The 22038-nt window shown below is 48.1% G+C and overlaps 1 long non-coding RNA gene across 1 annotated transcript in view; it reads left to right on the top strand.

The window, feature by feature from the left end:
- Positions 1-4948: 4948 nt before the first annotated feature.
- The window catches only part of LOC138581914 (uncharacterized), a 41525-nt gene continuing 24435 nt past the window's right edge, over positions 4949-22038 (top strand). Inside the window, exon 1 of the long non-coding RNA XR_011304868.1 lies at positions 4949-5114. This is a non-coding gene — a long non-coding RNA (uncharacterized lncRNA). The remainder of the gene's footprint in view (positions 5115-22038) is intronic.

The following is a 22038-nucleotide window of genomic DNA, read 5'->3' on the forward strand; positions in this document are numbered from 1 at the left end:
CCAACTTTAATGTCACAAGTAAAGACACAAGACATCACAAGATCAGACAATAGCGATCATCAAATTGTCAGAATTACATGGAAAGGACCGTATAGTGAAAGTAGTAAAGCTCACTTACCTCTCATGGAATCTAATACTGCAGTCACTCGACTACGTATTAGTGACAATCAAATGAAGAAACTAGTAAGCACATACATCAGTCCTGAGGTGTCTGGCATGGAACAAATAAACTATGAATGGATACTTTTACCGTTTTTACGAAAGATCCATAAACAAGAATCCTCGAGGAATACCCATACTCACGCATACAATTTGCAAGTAGTAAACAAACAAAAAATAAATTGAGGAGAATGCTCACGGAAATAAAAAGAAAGAACGAGGCCAACTCATGGAATGCCATTCGACAAGCAAAACAAACGTACAGAAATTGGACAAAGAATGCAAAAACACTGCTCTCTCAACAAGATGCAGAAGCAATCCTAGCTCTTTTGAAAATCAACAATATGCGAGGATTGCGGAATCTACTAAATCCGCAAATGGACAACCAACACAAACTAATCCAAGGGATTGAAGAATCTGTATGGATTAAACATTTTATGTCCATATATAAACGAACAGTGAAAAATCAACTCATCAGAACGGAGCAGAGTGAATCAATTGTTTGGTCAAATTCTTGGACATTGGAGGACATATTAACAATCATAAAGAAGCTCAATTCATCAAGGGTCCCAGGTCCTGATGGCTTAAGTAATATGCTCATAAAGAAACATCCAGAAGATTGGGCCAAATTCTGCCTCCATCTATTTGCCGCAATTGAGAAAGTGAAACAAACCCTGATGACATGGACAACAGCTATTTTGATACCAATATACAAAAAACGCAATAGACAACAGCCTATAAACTATAGATCAATCGCACTCTTGGATCCGATTGGGAAGATTTTTGCAATGCTCCTCCTTAACAGACTCAACATATGGATCAAAGAAACCGAGCAATTTGATATCAGGCAGCCGGGATTTACTAAGAGCACTGGCACTCATGTAAATCTTATGATCTTGAACCTATTGAAACAGGAGGCATTGGTCAATAACCACACCACTTATGCAGCATTTATAGACCTGCATATGGCCTTTGATATGGTTAATAGGACCACACTGTGGGGAAAATTAAAGAAGTGGAACTGTCCATTGACGCTATTGGAACCAATCAAACAACTAAATACCAATACCACTTTAAGAATTAGATTATCACAAGGTCAATTGTCGGCACCGATTGAAGTGGAAAATGGTCTCAAACAGGGGTGTCCCCTTGCAGCAACGTTGTTTAAGTTGTACACCATGGATCTCCCTGAGCCTCCTCGCTTTCAGAAGGCAAATCCACCTAAATTAAACAACCACCAGATTCAGCATTTGATGTATGCAGATGACATAGTTATTCTAGACAAAACAGAGCTCGGTCTACAAAGAAGTCTCAGATAATTGGAAACTTATATGTTGAAAAATGGCCTAGAGATCAATACCGCCAAAACAAGAATCATGCCACTCTCAGCAAAGAAAGGACAGAACAGAAATCAACAATCCTTTCAGTTCTACATGAATGAACAAAAATTGACCACGGTAACTGAAATCAAATACCTAGGAGTCCTAGTGAATCAATCGGAATTAGAAACACCTTGGATAAAGCACCTGAGAACCAAAACAGCTTCACTGGTGAGACAAGGGTTATTCATACACAGACAATTTGGAAAATACTCCTTACAACCAATCCTCATATTTTATCGACAAAAAGTGATTGCAATCCTGAGTTACGGGAGTGAGACTATGATTAATCTTGACCAATCTATCTGGGATGGTTGTAGGTCATATGGTCGAAACAAAAGGATCGAATGCCTTTTGATCGACACTAAAATGATCGAAAAAAATTGTCGATTTTTTTTTTATGGGGGGGTTCCACCCCCAACCCCCTGTTTTCTTTATTAAAAACATTTTTCTACCAACCCAAACGAATATATATATATAAATAAATAAATAAAACAAATCAACCTTTTTTTTTCGACCATTTGACTGTCGATCAAATGGTCATTCGATCCCTTATTTTCGACCATTTGACTGGACACCATCTGGGATATCTTGGAAGGCCTCTTTTGGAGGAAAATCCTTGGGTTATCGAATTAATTCCCGATTAAAAGAATCAGACATGAGATTGCGACACAATCATTAAGATCGATAGTCGAGTGGAAAAAAAATCGACTTGTATAGAAGAATGATTAATGAGGATGAAATCCCTGCATATAAACTATTCCAACAAAGAAACATTACTGTGGCCAACACGGCATTAGCATTATGGAAGAACGTAATGAAAAGCGTGATGGCAGCAAACAGTATGACAACGGAGATGCTTGTGAATCGCCCTCAATGTGCTAAACGAAGACTACAGCAAAATGATTGGATATCTACTCTAACAGAGAAAACAAGATATCAGATGAATTTGCACTGTGAATTGGACAACCGTGCTATCAATGATTTGCCTGCGTATCTGAAGCAATTTTCAGATAGGAACATAAGGGGTCCATTTTTTAGACTACGACTAAATCAATTATCAACACAGGAACTCATGCCAAATAACAGGCAAATCCTGAAAGAGGAAGGATTCTGTCGATTCTGTAAGAATAAACAGATGCTCGAAACCATTCATCATATCATCATGACTTGCCCTGCGCTAGCTGAAAAAAGAAACTGGTTTTCGAGAAATGATAACAACACCTGGGCATGAACTCAATTGACAGGACAGATGGAATTTAATACTGTCAGGGAATAACAGGAGTCTAACAACTGTTATAATTCAATTTTGGAATCACATAATCATGATGACGGGGACATAACCATTTGAAAGGGAGGACTTACAGTAGTATTGAATGTAGAAAGGAAATGACCTTAGATAGTTTGAGAGTATGGGCAATGGAAAAATATGTGTGCTAAAAAATTATGTTTCTCATTATTGTGAATTTTGTTACTGTACGACTGTATGGATAAATGAAAAGTTTTGAATAAAACTAGAACATTAAAAAAAAAAAAAAATATGTGGCTGCGCCGCCCATCTTGGTTTGCATGGCCACTCATTTTGGTTGCATTCTGCATAAGAAAGCATTATGTGTATTCTTGTGCGTCTTGCATTTCAGAATAGAGAGAGAGAATATGTTTTGTAACCTAATGGATGCCAGCACGTTCTTCATGTCTAAGTGCACTTTTACCTATTGTTTGTGTATCTTCATGGTGGATGTGTATGTGTTTCATGTCTAGTGCATCTACGTGTGTCAGTGATCAGCAGTGACGTCATTTTGATCCCAGCACATTCATGCCCTTGTTAGCCTGTAGGTTTAGTTCTTCTTCGACCCCTGTAGGGTAGGGCTGTCCTAGCGAGTACCGTCTCTCTCATCTGTGGTACAGTGGTTGGGATGAGTCAGGGACCACCAGTGATGTGTACCTGCAATTTCTGTAGCATTGCGATGGGGACAATGAAATCAATGGCATATTCATTTGTATCTCTTCATGTTTCTTAATATCGTTGTTTAACATTCCGCCAATTACACAACTGAAACCCCTTTCAATCTAGAAAATTTGAGCAATTTAGTAAGATATTTCCTGGTTTTCCTCCATTTTGTGAACTGCCTTCAATTGCTAAAATAGCATGCAACACCTCGGGTGAGGAGGAAATGCAGTCTGAAAAGCCATCAGAACATCAAACTTGCAAAGTAAAAGATTTCATTTTCTTTTACCTCCCCAGCCAGTCGCACACCTGCACTGCCTCTTGGCAACCCCTGCACTTGGGCTCTGTTTTCTGTACCCCTACAGTCCCACTACCAGCACTTGATACCTGTTTGTCTGCACTTACCCTTGCACTTGCCATTAGCTGGCCGCACTTTACCTATTGTTATTTATTATCCCATGTACTGCACTGTCCCCTCCCTTACCCCCCCGCACTTTTCCCTTTCCCTTCCCCTGCACTTGCGCGATCTGAATGTCACCTGGCCTAGTAAAATCGTTGTCTGTCTCCCTCTGTTCCCCCTCCCTCGCCTTGTCGCGCCTTGAAACACTTGCGTATAGGCGCTTTATAAATGACTTATCATATCATATGTGTCTACCAGTGCCACATAATCAGTAGTAGGCACACTGATAACAGAAATTAGTGGTAGTATTAATAGTAGTATTAACAACCACAACAGTGTCATAATTAGTAGCCTGAATAGTAGTGCCAGCACTAGCAACATGAGTAGCACTAGTACTACCAGTTCTACTAATAATATGGGTAGCAACAATAGAACTATTACTACTTCTGAAATATTGTCGCACTCATACTAGTAATACTATCAATAGTAATAATGCTAATATAACTCTAACTAATGATAGTAGTGATACTAGTAATAATGAACAAGTACAAATGGCAAATGTTTTGGCTTTGGCGATGCTTGTTGTTTCATTGGGAAAAAAACGTTTCCCCATCTTCTGATGTAACCTTTGAGGTAACCTTAACAGCCTAGGGCCCACATTAGAGGCCCCAGCGACGTGAGGCCAGTGCTTAATTTGTGCCAGTGGTTGCCGGTGGCCAACACCGGCAGTCTTTTTTGGGCACCGGAACATGATTGGGCCGGCTGGCCACGTGTAATTGCTTCGGCTTCGTTGCAATTGCTTTGTTGTTCAACTTTCTTTCCTGCAAGCTTTAGCTTCCATCATAAATCATTCATTGCTTTGCAGGGCCTCAGCCTGGCCGGGCCTGGGAGTTCACGACAAGGACAGCCAATGAAAACCAACATTCTGTTGTGTTTGATACATTCTGTATAGTAACACAGAATGTATAGTTTTCATTGGCTGTTCTTCTTGCGAGCCACTGAAATGACATGGTGACGTGGGGGGGGGGTGGGGGTAATGTGGGTCTGTTGAGTGGCGCGCCACCCTCACTTCACTTGTTGTTGTTAAGGCGTGGTTCACTGGTTGCAGTGACTCGTGAGAGCAGAGCCTCCCTCAGTCTCCTTGCACGAACGTGTGGTCCCGTGACGTGCATTGCGGCCTAGAAGGTCTATTGCCTAGTTGCTTCACGTATGTTTAATTTCCAGCTCAGTAAGTAATTTCTTTTTGGACTGTGAAAAAAATGATGCATTTTTTGTTTGCAAATATTTTGTATCATCATGTCGGCTGCCGCCGGGCCTACATTACATTATTATTGCGGCGGCTCCGCGGCCGCTGCCGTGGATATGGTGCCGGGCCCGTGGCCGTGGCCGCCGGCGCTGCAATAATATTGTAAGTAAATGCTGCAGCAGCCATCTGATCATGATCATGATATGAGCCTCCCTTCTTCATGCCTACATGCGGCGGCCCACCGTAATCAGATGCTTACCCTGACAGCCATGATGCCCAGCAGACACGGACATCCATCCAACACCCCCACTTTCTAAAATGAAGGCCCGCGCCGCGTTCCTCCCGGCTGCAGCTTCTGCCTGCGCCTTGCGCTCGCGTGCTCTGACCGCTTTGGGCTTTCTAAAATGTCAGCAACCTGCCAGGTTTTATTCATGAGAATTTGGGAACCTCTGCCGACCTTTTCATTGATGAGGGGGTGTATTAAACGGCTAGAGGTATTATTAGAGGCAGTGTGAGTGGATGGACGCTCCCGTACCATGAGAGATGAAGTGGCGTATAGATAGGCCTCTTCAAAGCAGGCTGCGGCCTTTCATTGTGTCAGAAACGACACTTCCCGCCTGCACTTTCCACTGTGTTGACGCGAACAAACGTGCTATAAAACACGATTTATCACCTCTTCACGAGTAAACATCAGCCACGGCGTTTCTTTTTTCAAAGCCCGTTTCCAAGAGAGCCAGAACAGATAAAGGGGACGTGCAGTGCTCCTTTCTGACAAGCGTTTAGTCATAGGACGCAAGTTTCAGTGCTTTCTCTGAAGGCACTGCAAATGTAATAAACAATGTCAAAATCTCCCATAAATCTATACAAAGTGGGTTTATTGATAATGATTTGTTACTGAAATAGCGCTTTCGCAAAAGCGCTGTAAATAGAGAATGTACATACACATTGGAAGCTGCAGAGGAATGCAGAGGAGTTAACAGTCCACTTTCTGTGATGTTGTCAGGGTGAAAACGGTGTGAAGTCCCTTCCCTATCAATATATTCAAAGGGCATATGATGCCATTTCCTGTTTGTGATGGTGTCCAACTAAGGGCACGTGAAGTCCCCTCCAATACAGCTGCTGTTTTGGCAAACTGACAACGTTTCTCGCACCCAGTAGCATGAAAGCCAGTTCCTACCTCCTTGGGGGGAGTGGGGGGTTGCGGCGAGAACTGCTGACTTGCCATGGGGGCAGATTGCAGCCCAACGCATCTGCCGAAACTGAATTACTTCAGCAAACCTGGCGCACACTGTTCTCCCGCTATTGTTCCTAATTCTTTTACAGTGGCTAACTACCATCAATTAACAGAAATAAAGACAGTTGATAAACGAGGTGCACAGTGGGGGAGTGGAGCCTGCTTCAGCATAAAGTGCTGGCATTTGGGACACTAGAAGAGGTTGGGGGCATCCCATAATGACGCACTAATATAGCACAGAAGACACAGCTGAAATGTGGATGTGACGGGTGTACTCCCCTCACACGCGACCTTTTTTTCCTCTAAGCCCCATTTATACATGTTTGAGTACACTTCAGGTAAGTGCCACAAAAGATGTATGATGTAATCTCCATCACCTCAATATAGATGATGGATTAGTTTCTCACTCCGCAAGCAATTATTGCTGGGCTGGTTTATTTATTTTGCATTTTTTAAAGCACTCACAGCCCCCGGGCATGGAGATGTTGTTACAGGTATTGTTTGTTTTTCAGTATCGTAATTGTTTTTTTTTGTCTTGGCTGCGTATTTATAATGCGCTTCAAAACCCAGAGGTTTCTAAGCTCGGACCCCGGGATCGAACCTGTGTTGTTTCGTGTAGTCTTGCTTCCACAGTGAACACGTTGACCCTGAGCTACCCTCTACTTTTGTGGCCGATTGTGAAACACTGGTTTACTACTGTCAAACTACATTTGCGTTTTTTTGTCTTTAAACGCACCGTTTTCAAATGGGATTACCGTACACCCTGGTTCAAAAAGGCGGCATCAAACACGTTCTCACATTTGCCAGAAAAAAGGCAAAAACGTGTGTTGTAATGCTTGGATGTGTAACTGGGGTTTATTTAAAGCGGGTGATGTAAATCTCAGTCAATAAACATGTGACCCAAGAGTGCCAGAATGAGTGAGCGATAATCCATGTTGGGGCCGGATATGGTGGCCGTGGCCCGCGGCCGCCGCAATAATAATGTAGGCATGAGCATGAATTGATTGAATCAATGATCATTCATGCCTACATTATTATTGTGGCGGGCGGCCCCGGGCGCCGTGGATATGGTGTCCTCCGGCCGCCCGCCGTAATAATAATGTAGCCCCGTGGAATGGATATTGTGGCTGTGGCCCGCGGCTGCCACAATAATAATGGAGACATGAATTGAATTTGAATCAATCATGCCTACATTATTATTGCGGTGGTCATGATGCCTACATTATTATTGCGCTGGCCCCAACCGCCGTGGATATGGAGGCCCGCGGCCGCCGCAATAATAATGTAGGCATGAATTGATTGAATCAATCATGCCGCAGAATACATTATTATTGCGCCGCCGTGTGGATAATATGGTGGCATTGGTGGCCCGCGCGCGGCCTCCGCAATAATAATGTTGAAGCAGACTAGTCAGCAGAGCAGAGGAATCAAGTCCAGTCATCAGCCGCCATTTCAAGTTTCTTGGCTATGCACTAGTCTTGCCGCTTGGTGATGGACAGTGTTATGAATGCCAGTCAGGATTAATGTCTATCCTAGAGTGGGGTGATTGAATGGTGATTTTGAAGGTTTGTACTGGAGCAAAGTGATTCCGCGTCGAGGGCCTCCATACTACAGTTGGGTGATTGATTGGGGTTTAAAGTCTATCCTAGACCTAGAGTGTGGTGAATGATAGTTTTCACGTGTTGTGCTGGAGCGGGGTTGTGGGCTGGTGGTGGGCCGATCTAGGTAGGTCTAGCACTGAACTGGCGCGGGCCGCGCATCCGCACTGTTGGGCGGGGCCGCGCCCGGCATTAAGGGGTCAATATTTTTTGGGCACTGGCACTTATTTTTTTACAAATTAAGCACTGCGTGAGGCCCTTAACGAGGGTGCCCGGGCCAGTACATATAGATATTGGCACCATGGGCACGCGACCTGGGACGCAAATCCTTAAGAAATGCGGCTTTGACCACCTTGTGCTTATCAAATTCCTTCAAGAAAATGACAAAGACAAGGAGTCCCTGTGATGATGCGGGTCTGGGGAGGGATGTGGAGGCCTGGGGCGGAGGGGAGGAGGAAGGGAGCAGGGGCGGGGCTGAGCTGGGGCCAGTGCGGTGCAGCGAAGGGGCCCCCCTCGGTGACATAGAGCGCATTCCCGGGCCCTCGACCCCAGATTGCAATGTGCATATGAGTGCCTTTGCTTTGGCGGAGGATGTCAGACTGAATTACATGCGAGTCATATTGTTTTCTTTGGTACCGGTTCTGCAATTGTTGTGTCTACACACAGGACCATGCAGGGTTGGCCTGGATGAATGATGCTTTTATAATGACGCAATAAGCATGTATTAACTACAACTCCGTTATCACCGAGACCGGATATCGGCGCTGGGAGCGAGCCGAGGAAGAATGGGCGCTATTGTTTGGAGTGTGCCCGCAATGGGTGCCGAGTGGCTGCAGGGCACCGCTGTGCACAAACGGCCATTTTGTGGAGGACTGTGTTTGGCATTTGTACTGCAGAAGGGGCTTCGTACATATGCTGATGTCCTGGCCCTCCCAACCGCGCAAGGCGGCACAACTACACTGGTGAATAACATTGTAATTTAACGAAAAGGTCACGGCAGGTTCCTAAAAAAGATGAGTGTGCCCGCCATTCAGTGTAGCATCGATGCAGGCACGTGATTTCACCAGGATAGAGGCCGAATCAGAAGCCGCCCCAAGAGAGTGTCGCGAGATTTCATATCTCGCCGCTTTCGCTGCCAGAGCAGCCCCCGCATTAAGGGTCAGGCCTGGGTTGGCACAAAGAGAGTACTTCATGCCAGGCCCGCGTTGGCATTATTCCAGGAAACGGTCTGTGGTGCAGAGCTGGTCTCTGGACTTGGCTGATATCTGTCGCTTGACGCGTGCATTCATGGGCGTAATTTTAGGGGGGGTGACAGGGGTGTTTGTCCACCCCAACTTTCAAGGCACACGATTTTGTCCCCATTCATTTGAATGGGGCATTTTTTTTCCAGATGACATGTCCCCCCAACGTTTTCAGCAACGTTACTCCACTGCGTGCATTTGACATTTTACAGCAACATAATATAAATAGTCTGCAGACCATGAACTGGCCGCATTTTATTCACTACTGAAGTGTGCATGTCCATTGGGTAAGTGCTGCTGGGTACGGATCCGGGATGCGCACTCAAGTCGAGCACATATTCTGGAATTCATGGCCTTTACAAGTCGCTTTCAGTTCGGCCTTTCAATTGAGTGGAGCCGACGAATTTAGACCCCTTCCATGCGCCCAGCGTTTACACGCGCGCACAAAACACAAGGAAGTGCGGGACAGAGTATTGGAGGCGTGTCCCTGTCTAAGTTATGTTGTGCTTTTACTAGCAATGCCAACAGCAATCTCCAAGACTGACCATCGAAGGCCCTATTGAGGAACTCCTGAAGATGGTAAAATTGGCGGGGGGTGGGGGGCTCTACTCCTTGGAGTACGGCATTGTGATCATGTTTTTGTTCTCTTGGCCTCCAGAATGGGTTGCGATTTTTGTTGAGCTCCTTCAATGTTATACTTACCGGTTCTATGTCATTTCATCGACACCTGTTTTTACAGCGTGTGTTTTTCCGCAGAATTTTAGCTGGAGTTTTTTGGACATTTTTTTTCATTATTTTTGGGTGGGCCTCCCAAGCCCACCGTCAATTACCTATTTTTTTTATTCCCGAGCCCCCACCCCCTCCTCCCGCCCTTTATATTAAAAAAAAATCCACAGAAATACACCAGTCGGAAAAACGGGTGTCGATGAAAGGACGTTGTACCAATCTACCAACCCATTCGAAAATAATAAAAAGGTGTAATCGGGGATACTGCAGAGCCCTGCAGAAGTCTAGCCAGAAAGGTTGAATCCGTTCCTGGACTCTAGGACATAAGATTAGGATGCAATGGTCTACACAGCGTCGCAAACTGGCAACAGGTCAAGCAGCGCCCGGACCCCTGCCCGCAGCCACCCATAACGCTGGTGGGAAATTGGATTGCCACATTATCAACCAGGGGTGTAAATCCCAGAATGCAAAGTTAAAACCAGGACTGGACTTTATCTCCCAAATGGAACGGATCCTGTTGAGATGTATGGCTTCACCAGGCTAATTGGCTTCAAGAGGCACAGGCACAAAGAAACGGCTTCACCGGCCTGGATTTTTTCCATCTACAGTTCGTGGTTTCGGTGCTGCTGACTTGGTGTTCAGGGCTCTCTAGGCATTATCGGGAGTACTCCTGACCGCAGCATCCTCAGCTTCCATGAGTTCATTGCTTATCTCCAGCGCATCCCTTTTCACAGAGAGCCCGGCTTGTGCTTGCCTGAAGAGCACATCCTATTTCTAGCTTTCCTAGCCCAGCTTCCACCCAAAACGCTGCTCATTTAAAAGTCTTACAGTCACAAAAAGTCACTATTTGCCAGAACATTCTATTTTTTCAGCAGTTTAGTATTGTTTTTTTTTAAATATGGTTCAGGTTATTTTTTTGGCTGTCACTTGTCAGTTAACCGGGACCTGCTCTCCACGAGGAGAAGCTAAACGGGATTTATTTTGATCCGTGCATCAAGAACCTATTAGGGGCTAAGTTAGTTTTTCAAGTTCTTTTTTTTAAAGAAAGTGCCTTGTGTGGTCCCAGAGCCCAAACTTCGTGGGCGAAGAGGGAGCGAGGTGCACCATGTACTGAGCAAGGGGAGCGAGGCGCACCATGTACTGAGCAAGATGAGAGGTGAAGGGTGTACAGAGCAAGGGGAGCGAGGTGCACCATGCACTGAGCAAGGTAAGAGAGGAGAGAGGTGCACCATGTACAGAGCAAGGGGAGTGAGGTGCACCATGTACAGAGCAAAGGGAGCGAGGTGCACCATGTACTGAGCAAGGGGAGCGAGGTGCACCATGTACTGAGCAAGATGAGAGGTGAAGGGTGTACAGAGCGAGGTGCACCATGTACTGAGCAAGGGGAGCGAGGTGCACCATGCACTGAGCAAGATGAGAGGTGAAGGGTGTACAGAGCAAGGGGAGCGAGGTGCACCATGTACTGAGCAAGGGGAGCGAGGTGCACCATGCACTGAGCAAGATGTGAGGTGAAGGGTGTACAGAGCAAGGGGAGCGAGGTGCACCATGTATTGAGCAAGATGAGAGGTGAGGCATGTACAGAGCAAGGCAAAAGAGGGGTAGTATGTGGCGGTTTGAATTGAGAACTGCCACCCATAGGCCTTCAGCCTGTTGCCATCTATCATGTCAACATAGTAAGAGCAGTTGTCTGCGACTGTCTTGGGGCGATTGGAAGTGCAGTTGCACAGCTAGTTTCACACCTCCTGCTGCACGGCCACCCATATCGGAAGTGTAGCCCTTTAAAGCGCGCAGTCTGTTGCCTTGCAGGAATCCTTTCCAGCCTATGCATGTTGCATGTCACATTCCAACATTGGGCACGGGTGAACCCAGTATGGACCTTCCATCTGTGTGGCAGACCGTCTGGAGAGTCACATGTTGCCGACGCCGCGCTAAGAGTTTCAAGGCAGGGGGCCCTGTGGCTCCTGCCATCTATAATCGCTGCCCAGCTCGGCGCTAGACGTTGATCGCCAGACTCGGTCATGGCAGCGGGGAGATCTGCTGGTTTCAAGAACCGGAGCACACCCTTCCTGCCCCAGGCGAGCTCTCGACACATGGTCCGACGCAGCCACCTTCCTTTGCAGAAGGCACTCACTGCTGCAGCAGAAGCGTGCGAGGTAGCCATTCCCCGGCCGGAATGTCTGAACTGCAACCTCCGGGCTCCTGCAGAAGACGAGCAGCCGAGCTCGGCTTAGGGGAGCTCGTGGCTTTGGTGGCCAGTCGGGCCGCCGCCGCCGGGTCCGAGACAGAGCTGAGACAGATGGAATGCCGGAATGTGAACAGGTCGGGGTGGCTGGCGTGTACCCGCGCCGTCTCCCTCCTGGGTACGCGACGTGGCAGTGGTGCATTGTGCATTCAAACCTTGGATCTGACTGAGTCCTACCTCGTGGGCCGGCATCACCCCTGCGGCCTACCAGCATTCTGCCAGCCCCCGCGCGCGCAGGCCGAGGGCTGACAACTTAACAATGGCGACGAGGCGAGATGAACTCCACTACACGCTCGGTGCTTTGAAGGCACCCTAACGCCATACAGCCATCGCGGCGAAATTTTTGGACACCCGGTGGGGGTGGAATCACACACGTGACCCCCCACCCCAAAAAAAAGAAAAAAAAAAATTTTTTTTTTCCTCGATTCCTTCTCTCTGCCACTCCGTTTTTCGCCACATCCACCATGACCAAAGCTCTTCCTCTGGGCACTGGAGAACCCGGTGGCATCTGGCATCCAACACCAGAGGGCAGCAACACAGTGTGACGGGAGTGCCAGGCCCGCCAGGCCCTGAACTGTAACACAGCGCCTGGGAACGGCAGCACCTCCAAGGTAGGCCCGACGTCGCGGCGCTGGTAGCCGTCGGAAGAACTCACGACAACACTAATCAGATCCACGCCAACATGGCGGCCGGCACATCCACGCCTGGGCCCACCACGCCGTCCAGAATTGCGGCGAACCTATCCATGACGTCACCTCCACCTCGCACACACGGGGTTTCGTCGACACTGGTCCAGCCGTTTGACCCATTCACGGATCCATCATCAAGCGGACCCAGATGGCAGCTGTGGATTCAGAAATTTGAGATGGCGATGGAGTGCAAAGAGATTACGGCGCCCAGGAAACTGAAGGCACACCTACTACTCAGCGTGGGTGACGAGGTACTGCGCATTTTCAACTCCCTGGTGGTGACACGAAAGCCTAAGCAGCCTGGAAAGGTGCGGATCTGCATAGACATGCGTCTCCCTAACACTGCCATTAAAAGAGAACGCCACATAACCCCAACGATCGACGAGATCGTGGCTGACCTCACAGGGTCGTGTATATTCTCAAAGATTGATCTCAAGGCGGGGTATCATCAACTCAAACTCCGTAGAGACTCTCGCTACATTACAACGTTCTCAACGCACTTGGGGCTGCGGAGATACAAACGCCTAAGTTTCGGAATATCGTCTGCTGCTGAGGTATTCCAGCAAACCATCCAGGAGGTCATCCGAGGCATCCCTGGCGTCCTCAACGTGAGCGATGATATTCTGATTCACGCCCCCGACAAAGAAACACATATCAAGAGGCTTCACGCTTTACTGGGCAGACTACAAGATGCTGGGCTCACAATACACCGGGAGAAGTGTGAGTTCCTCAAATCGGAGATCACCTTTTTCGGGTACAAGTTTGGCAGCACAGGCATCTCCCCTGACCCGCAGAAGGTCGCAGACATTCAGGCGGCAAGCCCACCGATGACCCCCACAGAAGTGCGCAGTTTCTTAGGCATGGCCACCTACTGCGGGAGGTTCATCCGAAACCTGGCCACACTATCTGAGCCGTTGCGGGAACTCACCAAGGCCAACGTCAAGTGGGAGTGGGGGCAGACATGCCAGGACTCGTTCGAAAGCATCAAGGACTCCCTCTCCGCCGACACCAAGATGGCCTACTATAGCACCGAGCTGCCCACAGAACTGTTCGTGGATGCAAGCCCTGTGGGGCTCGGAGCCATCCTAATGCAAGTCACGAAGGAAGGGGAAAAGAGACCGATAGCATATGCATCGAGAGCCCTCACAGAGACCGAACAAAGGTACTCACACATCGAAAAGGAGGCCATCGCTGTGCTGTGGGGGTGCCGGCATTTTCACCTCTACTTATATGGGCGTCGGTTCACGACGATCACGGACCACAAGCCCCTACTACCCATTTTCATGGGGACGTCAGCACACCCTCCGGCACGAATCACCAAGTGGTTATTACACCTCCAGCAATATGACTTTGATCTCATCTACCAACCGGGCAGCGGAAACCCGGCGGATTTTCTCTCCAGGCATCCGCGAGAGGCCACCCAACAAGAGATCCAAGTAGCTGCAGAGACGGAGGAACACATATGTCAAGTGGTGCACGCAATGAGACCCAAGGCGGTGAGCATCGAGGAAATCGAGGTGGAAACGCTCAAGGACCCGTGTTGTGACTTAGTGAAGGATGCCATCCTCTCCGGTGACTGGAAGACCTTCATGAGAAACACGCACAACAGAACAGCGGAAGCAAAAGGGTTTTTGTCCGGCATATTCACAGTACGGCAAGACTTGTCAATCACGGAAGGTGGACTGATACTACGAGGAAACCGCATCGTAATCCCTCTCAAAATACAAGACAGGATAGTGGCCCTAGCGCATGAAGGACACCAAGGACTGGTAAGGACAAAAGCCCGTATTCGGCACCGAGTATGGTTTCCCCAGATCGAGGAGCGGGTCGAGACACTCGTTAGCACGTGCCTATCCTGTCAGATAACGGGGGCCCCGCCAGACCCGGAACCTATCCTATCAGCAGAACGTGGCCGCTCTCGCTGGGAGGCCATCAGCATTGACTTTTGCAAGCTACGAGAGGGCCTCCACCTGTTGGTGGCCGTCGATGATCACTCCCGATACCCGGAAGTTGAGATAGTTGAATCCACAGCAGCTGAAGTGGTCATTCCGGCCCTAGAAAAAATGTTCGCAACTCACGGGCTACCGATCTCAATCAAAAGCGACAACGGGCCGCCGTTTACGGGAGAGGATTTCAAAAAGTATCTACAGGACCTCAATGTTAAATATCATCATATCACACCAAGACACCCCCAGGCAAATGGGGACGTAGAAAGGTTTATGAGAACTATCAACAAGGTGCTCAGGGTGTCCAAGGCTAACGCCAGCCCCTGGAAGGTTGACCTCTTCCGATTCCTCCGGAACTACCGGGTCACGCCCCACAGCACAACCGGCATACCACCAGCGGACCTCATGTTCGGCACCGTCATTAGATCTTCGATCCCGCATCACCCAAGCAGGACCCCGGACGCGGTCAACGAGGAACGCACAGAAAGAAGGAGAAGGGATGCTAACGCACACATGAGTGGCAAGCGGAGAGCGAGGCCGTCCCATCATCAAGTGGGTGACCAGGTCATCATGCTACGAAACCCCTCCAAGTCAAAACTTGACACCAGGTACGAGGAACTTCCATGGACCGTCAGTAACCGGCATGGAACCATGGTAACTGTGACACGAGGACGCCGTCAAGTGACAAGGAATGCGTCATGGTTCAAGGCCATACCCCGTACCCTGTGGACCGATAAGGAGGGCCATCGGGAAGGCGAGGACACTCATCCCAGCGAAGAAGAGCCTGAGGCCATCCCTGAGGAGATAGGAGCGAGGGATGGAACCTGGGAGCCGGTGGATGCACCCGGCCTCGAGGGCCCGAACAGCGAAGGTGAACCAGAGCATGAAGCAAGGGGGAGTGCTCCCCGAGAAGGGCGATACAGGCTGAGAACAACGACGAGACCGCCAGCCAAGCTAAGTGACTATGTGTGGTAACTAGTGCCCTGGTGCCATGAACCCCAATGGCAGGGTAGCTGGGTGTTGAAGACTGTAAGTTCATGTTGGACTTTCGCCGTTGTTTGGCAGTTAGCGTGATGTTTTGTTTGTTTTATAATAAAGGAGGAATGTTAAGTTCCGCCCTGCGTCCCGCTACGCGGTGACGCAGGGCGTCCTTAAATAAAAGCCCCGCCCCCGCGTTCGGGAGGCAGTTCTGGGGCCGACCAGCAACCGGTGTGGGTGTGTAATCCTTCGGCTCCCGCTGGAGCTGCGCAACAGGCCGTGCGGCCTACCAGCATTCTGCCAGCCCCCGCGCGCGCAGGCCGAGGGCTGACAACTTAACAACCCCCTCCCCCCGCACCAGATGCAGAATGCCACCAGACAGAGCCGCTTGTAGCTTACACAGGTGAGCGAAACGATAGGCCACAGGTGCACACCAATAGCTCAATCTACCTAAAACAATGTACATCATAAATTACGCAGTTTAACGAAATTTCCAGGTGCTGCGGAGGTAAACATGACCTTGACACACAGGTCGCAAATACAAAGAAAGGTGTCCCAAAGTGCAGGATACCCCCGTGCCCTGCACAACATTACACTGAAAAATTAGAAAGTAATAATGAATAAACGGGAAATTCAGAAAATATTACAACAGAAATCTTTTCAAGTGAAATAAAGGTCCGGTTAATCAACATAGCATGCACAAATTAAATAAGGATGAGCTCTGCGCGTTTCGAGGCAAATCTCTTCCGCAGGAGCAAATAGTTCAAATATCTGTCAATAGTAACGAAAACAGGAAAAGTTAAAACTAAATAAGTGTTATCCTGGTACAATATTTTTGTTAATAAAAATGAAATTATAATAGGATCTACCTGAATAAACACCAGCACAGATTCTGGTAATGGACCTCATATATATATAAGACCTTAGGGAAATAAGAGTATTTATGAATCCATCACCGAGATACTCTACCGTGGAGGTTTCATAGAATGGCCTGGCAGGATCTGTCCTAGTGACTGATTATACTTTTATTTTCAATGTAAGCAGGTATTCAGTGTTGCGCAGCCCGTCTTTCATATACTCTGGGATAATTGGCCTGTTATACGGTCTTTTACTACTTCAAGATGGTGGATAGTTTACATAGGATTTGACACTGGTCTGCATGTAGGTCACATGACATTTGAATGAAACAACTTATTCGTGAGCTTTCCCCCTCTAAAGTGGAGGTTCGGTTGACTGGACTAGTGACTTATTATACTCTTATTTTCAATTGTAGCGGCTATGCAGTGTTATACAGCCCGTCATTGTCTGCTTGTTTTGTGGTCTTTTACCATTTCGATGGTGGACAGTTTACATAGGATCTGACAGTGGTCTTCATGTAGGTCACATGACATCTGAATGAATGCTGCAAAGGCTCTATAAAAAGCGGCCATTTTGTTTAGCATACATGGATTGGTGGCATTCTATGGAGTGGGATGCTGACTATATGTACCGTTACAAGTAGACTGCACTGGTTGCTTGGAAAGTGGTAAGGAATAAGTTACTTACCTGTCACTCCGGTTCTCCACAATTGGTATCCTTCAGAGATTCACATGCTGTGAATATTCCCCATCGCCAGGCTGGGAATCCTTAGTAACATAGAGCAGTTTAAATTTAAACTGAAATTCTCTGTCACTTTTGTGCTCTCCTATAGTCCTTTTTGGGTCATACTGCCCACAAACAATAGGAACACCTCCCTTAGCTCCTCCTCTGTCAGCCATCTTCAGATTTGGCAAGCGCACGTGAGTGGCAGTAAGAGCCAAAAGACGAGCAACGCGGGCAAGGTGGGAGGGTTGCATGTGAATCTATAAAAGATACCAATGCTGGAGAACCAGAGTTACAGTTAAGTAACTTATCCCTTCTCCAGCATTGGATCTTTCATAGAGTCATATGCTGTGAACAGATTATAAAGCAGTATTACAACAATACATATAGGCGGAGGCAAGCACTCAGTATAACCTACCACCAGAGACTTATTAACCTCATGCAAAAAGGTTCTGCAGAACCGACTGGCCGACTCTAGACTCTTCTGCAGAATCTCTGTCGACACAGTAGAACCCGGTGAATGTATGCATCGATCTCCAGGTGGTTGCACAACAGATGTCAGGCAGCGGGATCCCAGAGAGAAATGGAGTAGCTGCAGACACTGCTCTGGTGGAGTGCAACCAGGGCCTGCCCAGGAGAGGCCTGGTGGCAGAATAAAATGCAGGCTGCGATCAATTTTGAAATGGAGGACTTGGAGAGAGCTTTCCCGGCCCCAGAAGGTCCAAATGCAAAAAACAGTTGATCCGTTGTACGGAATGATTTAGTGCGTGGCACATAGTACTTGAGGGCATGCACCACATCCAGCGGGTGCAGGGTTCGCTATGCTGGAGACGTCAGTGAGCCAAAGAATACTGGCAAAACCACCCACTGATTGAGGTGGAAAGAGGATGACACCTTTGGCATAAAGGTCATGTTAGTATGCAGAATGGCCTTGTCCTTGTGAAACGTCAAGTAGAGTGATTTAGAAGAGAAAGCCTGGATCTCACCCACTCGTCTGGCTGATGTTATGGCCACCAAAAAGGCTGTTTTCCTTGAAAGATGTATGGGGGATGCCTGGTTCTTGGGCTCGAAGGGTGGCCACATTAGCTTTGCGAGTAGCACATTTAGCTCCCACGCTAGTGCAGGGTGACAAACAGGTGGAAAAGACTAGAACAGTCCATGTAAGAACTCTTTCACCAGCCGGTGAGACCATAGGGACACCACCCCTGTGGAGCGGTTGTACCTGGAGATGGCTGCCAGGTGCATCTTAATCGAGGAATGTGTCAAGCCAGATTCAGCCAGGGGCAACAGATAAGGCAACAGTGCCCCCAGCCGGATGGTGTGAGATTGCAGTTGATGGATCCTGCACCTTACCTGAAAACGTTTCCACTTGCTCTTCAAGGTGGGCAGAGCTCTTGCCCTGGCCAGGACCTCCTGGCAAGCTTACGGAAGAAACAGAGCCCCGAACCCTAAGAACACAGGAGCCAGGCCATCAGATTGAGAGAGGACAGGAGTGATTGGTGCAGGTGCAGCTTGATCAGTGCTTCTGACAAGAGGTCAAGGAGGTCGGAGTACCAAAATTGTCTCCGCCACGCAGGGGCCACTATCAGTTTGCACTGATACAGTCTGAAAGTGTGTAGGACTCAAGGCACCAGAGGAATTGGTGGGAATGCATACGGGACTTCCCCTACCATGGAAATGCAAAGGTGTCCCCCAAGCTTTCCGGGTGGGGAAAGCGGCTGGCAAAGGTCTTGCAGGAAACTGTTGTCATAGGTGGCAAAAATGTCCATCTCCGGAGTGCCCCAAATCTGAAACAAGTGAAGCTAGTCGTCGTGCAATTCCCACTCGTGACAAGAGCACAACTCCCTGCTGAGGGAGTCCGCTAGAGTGTTCTGAATCCCCGACAGGTGGAGGAGAATAAGAAACATGTCGTGCTGTAGAGCCCGATACCATAAGGCTTGGGCTTTCTTGGAAACCTGTGGGGACCTCGTTCATCCTTGCTTGCAGATGTAAAACATGGATGTTGTGTTGGTGTAAATCCAAACTACCTTTTCCTGTAAGGAGGGGAGGAAGGTTTTCAGGGCCCAAAATATCACCCATATCTCCGACAGGTTGATGTGCTGGGTTTTCTCTTTCTCCAACCAAAGGCCTCTTGTATGTTAGTCTTGACAATGGGTGCCCCAGCCCTCCAGTGAAGCATCCGCAATGATGGTGGCTTGATGGTCTGGTATCCTGAAGGGGGCGCCCTGCAGTAGATGTTCCTTCATCGACCACCAGCTAAAACTGGAGTCGGAGAAATTGTTAGGGCCCAAGGACTAAATCCAGCAGTGGTGGCTTGACACGTTGTGATGCAATTGAGTCTTTCTGACAATATACCCCTCAAGAGTACAAAAGGGCAGATTGAGGTGAGTATTGCCCGAAAATATTGGTACACCCTGGTACCTAGACAGCTGGCTGCAAGAAAATGTAATTAAATATTAAAATATGACTCAAGACGATGCAATAACTAAGCAAGATGATGAGCAGATACTCACAAGCAGGAAATGGAGACTGGGACTGATAGTTCCAAGCTAGATTGGTGAGTATCCTGAAACAAGAGAGGTAGCTATTACCAGTAGTACAGGATAGTAAGAAAAGGAAGAATCAGGCAGTTGTGTGCTTACCAATGATTGTCCTGGAGGAATTCTGAAGAGGAATTTGTTGTAATTAAATGGTAGTCCTGGGAACATAAAGTCTTGTTTTCCTATTCCCGCTGCCACAAGGACACCTAAAGAAGTCTTTAACCCTTGCGCCGATGAGCTAATGTCCTTGGATCCTTGCGCCGTTGCGCTAGTGTCCTTTAAGTTCCTTAGAGTCTTTGGGCCGAAAAAGAAAGAAGACTTGACGATGATCTGGAGATGAAGCAATCCAATAGATGTTCCGGTTTTGCAGCAAGTGGGTAAGACGTGAGGGGTAGGACGAATGCAGTCCAATAGACTTTCCGGTTTGGCAACGAGCAGGTAAGAATTGAGGGATGAGACGAATGCAGTCCAATAGACATTCCGGTTTGGCAGCAGGCAGGTAAGACGTGAGGGATGAAACGAATGCAGTCCAATAGACATTCCGGTTTGGCAGCAGGCAGGTAAGACGTGAGGGATGAGACAAATGCAGTCCAATAGACGTTCCGGTTTGGCAGCAGGCAGGTAAGATGTGAGAGCTGAGACGAATGCAGTCCGTTCCGGGTCAACAACAGATCCAAGTAAGCAATGACAAAGAACGGGGCAAGGGAGGTCAAAGAGCAGACCAGGGAATCAAAGAACTGGATAACAAGGCACAAAATACATAGATTGGAATTTCAAATTCAGAAGCAGCGCCGTGCAGTGGAGGCGGGGTTAATATACAGATCAGCTGACTGCACGCACAACTCGCCGCCGTAGGCTTGAACGCATATGTGAATGCAAAGGGCGCCAATGTTTCCAGGGAAACCCATAGCGTTCTCTGAAGGAACGCGTAAACAGGGACGAACAAGGGCTACGAGGGTTTAATGAGAATCCTGAATTCAAATGTATACTGTTAAACCTACTGGGGAGTCGGTAATGTTTCTTCTTGTGTGTAGCAGATCTATGACAAGAAAAAGAGGAATAAAAACGGTACCCTGACAGCAATGCGGTCGTCCCAGGACCCTGAGACTTGGATCTAGCGAGCATCCAGGAATTCCTGTTACCGGCAGTTGGTGACCAATGGGATGCATGATTGTAACATCCCCAGCAGGGACTTGTAGTTGCGAACAGTCATTGTCTGGGCACTGTTGAGACAACGCACCTTGTGCAGAAGGGCTGTTACCCTCTCATCTGAGGGTTTGGTGGTGCAGGTCTCAGTGTTTAGCCTTGTTCCGAGGTAGAGTGCCTGTTGAAATGGAACCAGGCATGACTTTGGGAAGTTTATGGAGAACCCCAGTTGCTGTAGACACAGGATGGTGGTAGCAGTGTTGGTTTCTGCCAGCGGATAGGAGGGGGCTCTTACCAAACAATCAGCTACATACAGATAGACGTGAACACCTCTCCGCCACAGGTGAGCAACCACTGGCGCAAGGCATTTGGTGAATAGCCGCGGAGCAGACCTCAAGCCGAATGGAAAGGCCTCAAACTGATAATGCACCCCTACCACCATGAAGCGTAGGTAGAGCTGTTGTGAGATGCTAATAGGGATGTGAAAGTAAACGTCCTTTAGGTCGAGGGATGCTAAAGAGACTCCTTGCTACAGCTTGGACAACACCTTTTATAGCGTGACCATGCATAACGTTTGTGCCTTTAGGAACTTGTTGAGCACCCTCAGATCTAATATGGGTCACCAGCCCCAATTTGTTGTGCAGTGATTCTTTCCTTACCAGGAAGTAGCGGGAGCATACTCCTGTGCCCAGCTCGTCCCTGGGTACCTTCTCCACTGCACCCTTCTGCAGCAGTGCTTGCACTTCCTTGATCAAGAGGTTTCGCAACTTCTCTGATTTGTGCACAGGAGGAATGTCCGGTGGATAGTCCATGAATTCCAGTGAGTGTCACTGCTGGAGGAAGGATAACACCCATTAGTCGGTGGTGATGTGTGACGATTCTTCGATGAACCTTGACAGCTGTTCTCCCACTGGGGTGTTGAAGTGGGAGAGCTTGGACCCAGACTGGTCATGCTTGTTTGCCGGACTGGTCCTTATATTGGGAA

The sequence above is a fragment of the Ambystoma mexicanum genome, chromosome 3q, assembly GCF_040938575.1.
Source record: "Ambystoma mexicanum isolate Mex_15411 chromosome 3q, UKY_AmexF1_1, whole genome shotgun sequence".
NCBI classification, from domain to species: domain Eukaryota; kingdom Metazoa; phylum Chordata; class Amphibia; order Caudata; family Ambystomatidae; genus Ambystoma; species Ambystoma mexicanum.